The sequence below is a fragment of the Symphalangus syndactylus genome, chromosome 4 (assembly GCF_028878055.3).
Source record: "Symphalangus syndactylus isolate Jambi chromosome 4, NHGRI_mSymSyn1-v2.1_pri, whole genome shotgun sequence".
In the NCBI taxonomy this organism is placed as follows: Eukaryota; Metazoa; Chordata; class Mammalia; order Primates; family Hylobatidae; genus Symphalangus; species Symphalangus syndactylus.
In genome coordinates this window covers 34,421,178-34,432,178 of record NC_072426.2, presented here as the reverse complement: position 1 = coordinate 34,432,178, position 11,001 = coordinate 34,421,178, and positions in this window count along the sequence as shown.

Sequence of the window (11,001 nt, the reverse complement as noted above, 5' to 3'; positions counted from 1 at the left end):
ATCTGAACTCCAACATTCAGATGAATTAAAGATCTTTGGGGGCAATAAAAGAACTGACTCTCTCTGTGGCCCTCAGTAGCATCCACTGAGCCAATAGTCCATCAGGTCATTGTTGTCTCTATCCCTCCACAAAGAACCAAGCCCACAATGTTAAGAGATTTGCTTTGTTTTTTCAACTCTAGGGCCCTAGCAGTTCACAGTAGCTGGAACCAGTCCAAGCAGCCTGCTGGATAAGGATGAGTTGTGTATTTCATTTTTATAGACCAAATGGCTTCTCGATTATTTATCATCTGTGTGATAGAGAAAAGTACCAATGAAATGTGATCGTAAATCCATACCTTCTTCCAGGATCAAGGAAAGAACGAAAAAAATCTAAAAGGGAAATGACAACACAGTTTTGTGACCTAAAAATGTGTGGCCGGGCACGGTGGCTCATGCCTGTCATCCCAGAACTTTGGAAGCCAAGGTGGGCAGATCACCTGAGGTCAGGAGTTCAAGACCAGCCTGGCCAACATGGTGAAATCCCGTCTCCACTAAAAATACAAAAATTAACCAGAAATGGTGGCAGGCGCCTGTAATCCCAGCTACTTGGGAGGCTGAGGCAGGAGAATCGCTTGAACCCAGGAGGTGGAGGTTGCAGTGAGCCAAGATCACGCTACTGCACTCCAGCCTGGTGACAGAATGAGACTCTGTCTCAAAAAAAAAAAAAAAAAAAAAAAAAAGTATGTTTTTCTAAATCAGATGCTGTTCTTGTTTCTTGAACTAAATATCCCTGAAGATGTGAATCTCAAAAGTAGAAAATTTGGGGAGTGGGGATGTCGAAGAATTGACTGTTTCTGGGCAGCCTATTGAGTGAAATCTTGAGATAGAGTCTTTGATAACAGTCCCCTAGGGAACATTTTATCTGCTATTTCCTGTTAACATGAAAACTGCATCACTTTAACAGGTTTGGGCCCCTCATCCCAGGAAGCATTCATCATCAGAGGAAAATAAATCACGCACATGAGGAGGATGGGGCTCGTGTTACCAAGGACTATAAGAAATAAAACCCCCAAAAATAAAATAATTAAAAGTTTAAAAAGAAAACTTACCACTGAATGGGTTTCACTGGAATCTATTTCTAGGATTGCTCCCACTTACACATCTGTGGCATTGTTTTACCCCAAGAAAATATTTTCATTCTAAAAATTTTCTTTTACTTTTTCAGCAAAAATTCATGGTTTTACATTCCCTCAGATGCATCCGCAGCAGATCCTTAAAAGAACAGTGTAACTCACCTCTGAGTAACCTTCATATTGTCTTCTGCAAATGCAGGAGCCCATAAGAATTCTGGCCTGCACAGAAGAACTAGGCTGGAGACTGACTCCCTTCCCTACCTTGTCAATGTCCGAATCAAGGCCTGTGCACACTGGTGGCTACTACGTATTCATGGAATATTAACCGTAGCTAACATTTATATAGAGTTCACTGTTGTAAGCACTTCACACAAACACTCCACGATAGGATTATTACACCGTTTCATAGATGAGAAAATGGAAGCACAGAAAGCTTAAGTTGACCAAGGTCACACAGCTAGTAAGTAGTGTAACTGTTATTTAATTCTAATAACCCATTGGAATATGAATAATTTTTCCTATTTTTTGCACAAGAATCGTGAGCCTCAAAGAGGTCAAGTGACTAACCTAAATTCGCACAATTAGTAAGTGGCAGTTAGAATCCACCCTAAGCCAATCAGTATTCTTTCTCCATGCCTCTCTGCAGGCCAACGACAGCAATAGCAGCACTTAAATCCTCTAAAAAATGTCTTACTTTGGTCTTTGTTTCCTTTATATCAAAAATAATCCTTCATCCAGACAGAAAATAAGGGATCTAGAAATAAAACTCCCAGGAAATAAAAATGTTCTGTACGTTTCTTGTTCTCTCCATATGTGAACAATTACTACAGAAGACTAATGTGCTTGCTCACTTGCTCCAAGCTTCACTGGCAAGAACAAACAAGTTTGAAGAGTCATACACACACAAAAACACCAATAGCACAGAAAAGCAGTTGAAAATACCTATCAATGTCCTGGCAAGAACAAAGGAATTCCAGCTTACTTCACTTCAGTTAAGGGTGAAATATATTGGAAATTTATTTCTAATAAATGAACTATTTAACTTGGCAAACACTGGAGTAGAAGAACTTGCTTCTGAAGCACAATGTCATTTGTAGAAAATGCACTCACCCCTGCATAATAAGGACATTTGCACTGACCTCAAGTGTTTATAATCTTAGAGGAAATAAAATGTTTTTGGCAGAATGACTTATTAGGCTTAGAGTTAGAATTAAACCAGGGCTTAGACAAAGATCTTGCTCTTGGCAGTTCTTTGTGAAACAGCCAAATTTTGCTGTCAGCACCTCTCCAGTTTACCTACCACCCCAACTCCAGGTGTGTTCCTAGGACTTACATACTGTCCCAGGGATGTTCACAATCAGCCCCATCCCACAACTATAAAAATTGCCTCCCTGAAAAGTTCAGAGTGTTTGTACAACAAAGTCTCCTTCCCTGTTTGTACAACAAAGACTTTTTCTCCCCCTTAAATAGAGAAAATACTAGAGTATGCTTTCCAGAGGAGAGAGGTGTGAAATGGAAGAGTGGAAAGATTGCTAAATATCCCCCCAATATCCATTTATCCTTTCTATATGTTTGTAATATAACTCCTCTGCCTAGCTAGAGACACACAACCTAGCATGTCTCCACCTAGCCATGGCCACGTAGCTAAACATTTGCCAATAAAATATGAACAGGAGCCGGGCATGGTGGCTCATGTCTGTAATCCCAGCACTTTGGGAGGCTGAGGCAGGCGGATCACGAGGTCAGCAGATCGAGACCATCCTGGTCAACATGGGGAAACCCCATCTGTACTAAAAATACAAAAATTAGCTGGGCGTGGTGGTGCGTGCCTGTAATCCCAGCCACTTGGGAGGCTGAGGCAAGAGAATCTCTTGAACCAGGGAGTTGGAGGTTGCAGTGAGCCGAGATGGTGCCACTGCACTCCAGCCTGGTGACAGAGCAAGACTTCATCTCAATAAATAAATAAGAACAGAAACAATGGTGCAACTTCTGAAAACTTCTTTACTTCAAAGCTAACCACTTGGCATCCACTCCCTTTGCCCACTTCAATGGGTGCTGGTAAACCAATTTCAAACATGTGGATTAGGGTAACACTCCAGGGAAGGGTGGAACAGCAAAATAGAAGATCGCCGGATCATCTGCCTATCATTGTGAGGGAAATAAACTTTAATCCTGATTAAGCCTCTGTTATTTTCATTATTCTGTAAAATGGTCACATCAATATCTTAACTCTATGTGTGAGAAATGAAGGGAGAGCAGCAAGAAAATCCCCCAGAAGTGAGTGAGACACACACACAGACCCCTCCTTTGAGCCTCAATTTCTTCATCTTTAAATGGGAATAATCCCCTTCTTTCACTGTTAAATAATATATGTAATACATTAAGGAGACTACATAAGTTTTCAAGCAATGATGACTTAAAAACAAAATTATAATCTTCTCATTTGAAACATCAAATATTCTTTCCCCCTCCATATCCAAGTAGTCACCAAATCCAAATATGATAGGTCAGATTATTACACCATTTCATAGTGGGGAAGTGGAGGCACAGAAAGCTTAAGTTGACCAAGGTCACATAGCTAGTAGGTAGTGTAACTGTAATTTAATTCTAATAACCTACTGGAGTATGAATAATTTTTCCTACATTTTGGACAAAAAACATGAGCCTTCTTTATTATCCATTCTTTTCTCTTAAATTCGCACTGCTACTATCATAACTCTGACCAGAGGTCACCAACAGACTACCCATAAGCTGAATCCCATCAGAGACATTATTTTCCTGTAATTAGTCATCAATATAAAAGCCAGGAGTCTCCAATTACCATTTTGCAGTTAAGAGAACAAGGGATCTCTGGAGAAATGGACAATTCCTAGTCGGTGCAAGAAATTTTAAAAGCTAATCTGGAACATCTTGCCATATGAGATAGTAAAGAAATTATCATACTACTTAGGGTGTGTCAAATGACTCAGGGAATGAACCTAAGAGGCTATGGCAGATCAAACTGAGATGAGTTAGTCATCAACAAGAATAAATGCAATGGATTGAAAAATATCATGTATTTAAATCTGTGAATTCATAATCATAATAAAAACAGTTAATTGATAACCATGGAAGATGATTAAGAACCATTTCATTATTTTGAAAATTTATAAGGGGAAGAATCAAGCATTCATCCTTCCTTTCCTGAAGAAAGCATACTGCTAGGTAATCAAATAATAGATAAGGGGGAAGTTTCTCTTTATAAAAGTATTCTAGCGAATAAACGGTCTGTGGCCGGGTACTATGGCTCATGCCTGTAATCCAGCACTTTGAGAGGCCAAGGCAGGCAGATCGCTTGAGTCTAGGCATTCGAGACCAGCCTAGGCAACATGGCGAAACCCTGTCTCTACAAAAAAAAAAAAAAAAAAAAAATTAGCCAGCCATGTTGGTGCACACTTGTAGTCTCAGCTACTCAGGAGGCTGAGGTGGGAGGATCCCTTGAACTCAGGAGATGGAGGCTGCAGTGAGTTGAGATCACCCCACTGTACTTCAGCCTGGGTGACAGGGTGAGACCCTGTCTAAATAAATAAATAAAATTTAAAAAGAGGTTTACACACACACACAATACATATATAATCAATAGAGTAGAAAATCACTATTCTACAACCTCCAAAAACCTAGCTGAACCAGTATTTCAATATGAATAGTTGCTAATATTAAAAGAGAGACAATCAGACATCATGTCTCTCGGCACTTGGAAAAACACAGTATCACTTATGAAGATTTGCCCCAGAAAAACCCAAACTAGAATCTGATCAAGCTTCTATAATGCTACTACCAATTTACAGAAAATACAGAGGAAAAGTAAAAACATTAAATGATACTTCAAGGATGCAATCAACAAAACCCAAACTCTAGAAAACTTCACAGAACATCTCAGTTCATTTAACAAATAAATTACAAGAAAAAGATGCAAGATAGCAATGAAAAATTGTCTCCCAACACTCAACAGCAACGGGACCTAAAGCACAGACTTTACACAATAGGAAGACTCACTCAAGTTCTGCCTCTGCCATTTATGAGCCATTTGCATGGGGCAATTAATTTAACCTCTTTAAGCTTACTTTTCTTCACCTGTAAAATAGTAATACTAACAGTACCTACCATAGGGTTGCTTTGAGGCTTGAAATAATGCACACACAATTACCCAGCTTACAGTACATGTACTATAAAATTTATCTTCATTTATTACTTTTATTTTTTGAGATGGAGTCTTGCTCTGTCACCCAGGCTGGAGTGCAGTGGCACGATCTGGAGTGCAGTGGCACAATCTCAACTCAATGCAACCTCTGCCTCCTGGGTTCAAGTGATTCTCCTGCCTCAGCCTCCTGAGTAGCTGGGATTACAGGCATGCGCCACAACACCTGGCTAATTTTTTGTATTTTTAGTAGAGACGGGGTTTCACTATGTTAGCCAGGATGGTCTCCATCTCCTGACCTCATGATCCGCCCGCCTCGACCTCCCAAAGTGCTGGGATTACAGGCGTGAGCCACCGCACCCGGCCAAAAGTTATCTTTATTATCTTCATCATTAGGAAACATGTGCTGAATGAATGATTAAATAACTGGAATTAGTCTGCTAAAAATACCGAGGATAAACTATTCTTAGCTGATAATATTGGCCAGGTCATTTACTCAATATTTATTGGGCACTGGAGCTGATTCAGGAGGCATAAAAATAAATGTAAATGTGACCTCCACCCTCACAATTTTGCCTTTTCAAAAAAATTTAGTCAGTGTCTTAACCTCAAGGAATACCAGCTAATGAAGATGTCAAGGCCCATTAACAGCCTGCTGGGAAGAAATTTTAGGAAGGACAGCCACCAAATATTTGTATTTTCAAGCAAAATCTGACTGAGGATGGATAGTACTCACTTGTGATAGTTTACTCTATATGATTGAATCATTGTGGAATTACCACCATTCTCACAGAGATTAAAGATTCTTTCCTGCTTTCTATTCTTGCCATTCCAATCTGTTCCTCTCTTTCATCCACAAAGTTTCCTTTCACTCCATATACCTCCTGAGGATCAAAATCCTATGACACATTTGTCTCTATGACTTGTATGAGGAAGAGAACACATAAGCTTGCCAGAATATTAAAAGAACAAATACTTCCTCATTAGAAGAGAGCCAACCTACTTTAATGTTGAGATACAAATGACTAATGCAGTACAGACAGTTCCTACCTCATAAACACTCAACTTACAAATGACCCAGACACACACTACTGCTCCGCACCACCAGACTGCTGTTGCCATGGGAACCGCTCAAGGTAGGGAGGGGAAGAAAACGGAAGATTTTACAGAAGCTGGGGGTTCAGAATAAAAGAAAGGGAAGAAATTGAAACAAGTAAAATAGCTTGTCTTCCCCAACATATCTCGAGTTTGTTCACTGAGCTCTGTTCCATTGTCTGAAATTCTATAATTATAGAGGGCACTGGTTAGCAAAATCCTTTTTTTTTTTTTTTTAAGACAACTACTTCTAGTGGGAGTTTTTACAGTAATACACAATTACTTCTGGGCTAACTTTTCACTAAGAGGAGATTCTTAGTATCGTATTTTTATCAGAAACAGAAAGATGGCTCCGGTATTATCAGCCACAACTGGCAGTCAGCATCCAAGGCACAGCATCCTCAGCAAGAAACAGTCACTTGTAAGTACAATTCACAAGCACCAGGTATGCAAAACTCCAGCTATCATTTGCACATGTGATATAACAGGTGAGGCACACCCGGTAGTTACACAACACAGTAGCCCTGAGTATCAACAGCCCCTTCAGTGTTGGCAGCATGAGGAGGTTTTGTAATGAAAACCTAGTGCAAGAGAGAGGGGAAATAATGGATTTGGAATTTTATCAAATAGACAAAATAACCACTTTGCGGAATACATCTAAACCAGTCATACAAAGCTACTTAGGGGAAACTATGAGAACTAAGAGCTTGAAAGAAAAATCTGCCCGAGCCAGTGGCTGTTTCGTTTTTGTTTTTTTACCTCTGAGTTGGTATGAACTGTAAAAGAGGTGTTTTTTTCTAATTTCAAGTCAGGCACTGTATCTATACATAAAATGATTTTTTTAAAGAATAAATCTTTCCAAAGAATGTTTAAGCAGTTATTATCACTTCTGAAATTTGACTGAACACAATTTTTAAAACCCTTTTATATTATTAAAATAACGCATGATCATTAAAAAATTAAAACAATACAGGAACATACTAGGAAAAAACACCTCTCATTCCCATCCCAGCCAAATACCACTCCCCTAAAGGCAGCTATGCATACTTTCAGGCATTATCCACAAAAGGCATATATACTCATACCCACAATCCTACATGCAAACATCTATAACTTTCACATACACACAAAGGATATGCTATACCTACTGCCCTGTTATTTTCTATTCAATTTATATTGGAACCATTTCCACAATAATATATATGTTTACTTCACCTTTTTCAAGGCTATCTAGTAGTTTATTGTACAAATGAATCAGTTTTCTATTGGCAAACTCTTAGTGCCATTAATTTTTCAATCTTACAACAATGAAGCAATAAACAGACTTGTGCATGTCTTTACACATTTGTACAAAGCATTTTGGTTAGGTAAATTTTCAGAAGTAAAACTGTTGCATCAATGAATAAGCCTATTAAAATGTTTATCATGACTGCCAAACTGAACTCCATAAGTTTGTGTTTTCCAAAAATTATCTTCAAACATATGAGTGCAATGACATTACACAAACCTCAATCCATAGATGGAGTGGACAAAACCCAGGATAAGATTTTCAACTAGGACCATACTGCTGGAACTTTCCACTTGAAAGTCTTTCTCTTGACCAAAATATGGTTATGGAAAAAAAGAAAGCAAGCCTTCCTCCACGTTTCCCAGGGGGAAGACAAATGATATTTAAAAGGGTCCAGATGCTGCAACAGGTGATTGCCAAGTGCTTGCCTGGATCCCCCCTCTCTGTTCTACCTGATAGTCCATCTTGGTGTATTCCCTTCCCTTCTTTTATTTGGCTTATTTGCTTTAGCTTTTTCTGGCCTAGATACTGTAATACACATCCCTTCCCCTCTCTGCTGGTAAGAACACCTTCTTCCTTTAGGAAACTGCCAGTCCACCAAGTCAGGTCGTTGTACTTGGGCTGACAAGGATAGCGTCTCATCTCCAGGACAAGTGGAATGGGCCTGTGACCCAGACCTGGCTAATCATGATGTTTCATGCCCCTTGTCAATAAGTGACACACCTAAGGAAAGGCATGTCTCAAATCTAGCCAGAGTTCTCCTCTGATGTATTACATACGGACAATGAGAAAGGGCAGCCTTTATTCTTTGGGGTCTCTAAGATGGATGACAAAGCTGGAATAGTCCATAGCAAAGCCTTCCCTTCCCCAGAGGAAAGCCAATTAAAACAGGAGACAAAACATTAAAAAAAAAATCAATTTCAGGTATCTTCTCTGACCACAATGAAATAAAACTAGAAATCAATAACAAGAAGAATTTTGGAAACTTTACAAACACATGATAATTAGACAATATGCTGCTGAATGACCAGTGGGTGAATGAAGAGATTAAGAAGGAAATAGAAACATTTCTTGAAGCAAAAGATAATGGAAATACAGCATACCAAAACCTATGGGACACAGCAAAACAGTACTAAGAGGAAAGTTTACAGCTATAAGGGACTACATCAAAAAAGAAAAACTTCAAATGCACAACCTAATAAGACATCTTAGAGAACTGGAAAAGCAATCCCAAAGCTAGTAAAAGAAAAAATATAATAAAGATCAGAACAGAAATAAATGAAGCTGAAATGAAGAAAACAATATAAAAGATAAATTAAATAAAAAGTTGGTTTTTTTAAAAGATAAACAAAATGGACAAACCTTTAGCCAGACTAAGATAAAAAGAGAAGACCCAAATATATAAAATCAGAGATGAAATGATAACCAATACTGCAGAAATTCAAAGAATCATTAGAGGCTTCTATGAGCAACTATATGCCAATAAATTAGAAACTCTAGATGAAATGGATAGATTCCAAGACATACACAACCTTCAAAGATTGAACCATAAAGAAATCTAAACCCTGAACAGACCACTACAAGTAACAACTATTACAACTAAACTCATAATAAAAGTCTCCCAGCAAAGAAAAGCCTGGGGCTTGATGGCTTCAGTACTTATTTTTACCATACATTTAAAGAAGAACTAATAACAATCCTACTCAAATTATTTCAAAAAACAGTTTCGGAATTATCCTATGAGGCCCGTATTACCCTAGTACCAAAAGCAGACAAAGACGCATCAAGTAAAGAAAACTATAGACAAATATATCTGATAAACATTGATAAAAAAAAAAGTCTTCCACAAAATACTAGCAAACAGAATTCAGCAACACATTAAAAAGATCATTCATCATGACCGAGTGGGATTTATCCCAGAGATACATGGATGATTAAACATACACAAATCAGTCAATGTCATACATCATATAAACAGAATAAAGGACAAAAACCATAAGATCATTTCAATTAATGCTAAAAAAGCATTTCATAAAATTCAACATCCCTCATGATAAAAACCCTCAAAAAACTGGGTATGGAAGGAAAATGCCTCAACATAATAGAAGCCATATATGACAGACCTACAGCAAATATTATACTGAATAGGGATAAAAACTAAAAGCCTTCCTTCTCAGATCTGGAACACAACAAAAATGCCCACTTTCACCACCGTTACTCAACATAGTACTAGAAATCCTAGCCAGAGCATACAGATAAGATAAAGAAATAAAGGGCATCCAAATTAGAAAAGCAGAAGTCAAATTATCCTTGTTTGCAGATGACATGATTTTATATTTGGAAAAATGTAAAGACTCCACCAAAAAACTATTAGAACTGATAAATTCAGGAAAGTTGCAGCATACAAAAGTCAACATGCAAAAATCAGTAGCATTTCTGTATGCCAACAGTAAACAATCTGAAAAAAAATAAAGAAAGTAATCCCATTTACCATAGCTACAAATAAAATTAAATACCTAGGATTTAACCAAAGAAATGAAATACCTCCACAATGAAAATTATAAAACACTGGTGAAAGAAATGGAAAAGGGCACAAAAAATGGAAAGATATTCCATGTTCATGGACTGGAGGAATCAATATTATTAAAATGTCCATACTACCCAATGCAATCTACAGATTCAATGTAATCCCTATCAAAATACCAAAGACATTCTTCACAGAAATAGAAAAACAACCCAAAATTTGTAAATTTTAGGATGGTCTTTTGTAGAACCACAATAGACCTGGAATAGCCGAAGTTATCCTTAGCAAAAAGAACAAAAATGGAGGCATCACATTACCTGACTTCAAATTATACTACAGAGCTATAGTAAGCAAAACAGCATGGTACTGGCATATAAACAGACACATAGACCAATGAAACAAAATAGAAAACCCAGAAACAAATCCATACATCTACATTTAACTTATTTTTTACAAAGGTTCCAAGAACATACATTGGGGAAAGGACAGTCTTCAGTAAATGGTGCTGGGAAAACTGGATATTCATATGTAGAAGAATGAAACTAGTCCCCTATCTCTCACCATATACAAAAATCAAGTTCAGATGAATTAAAGACTGAAATCTAAGATCTCAAACTATGAAGCCACTAAAGGAAAACATTAGGGAAACTCTCCAGGACACTGGACTGGGCAAAGATTTCTTGAGTAATACTGCTAAGCACAGGCAATCAAAGCAAAAATGAACTAAAGGAATCACATCAAGTTAAAAAAGCTTCTGCACAGCAAAGGAAATCATCAACAAAGTGAAGAACAACACACAGAA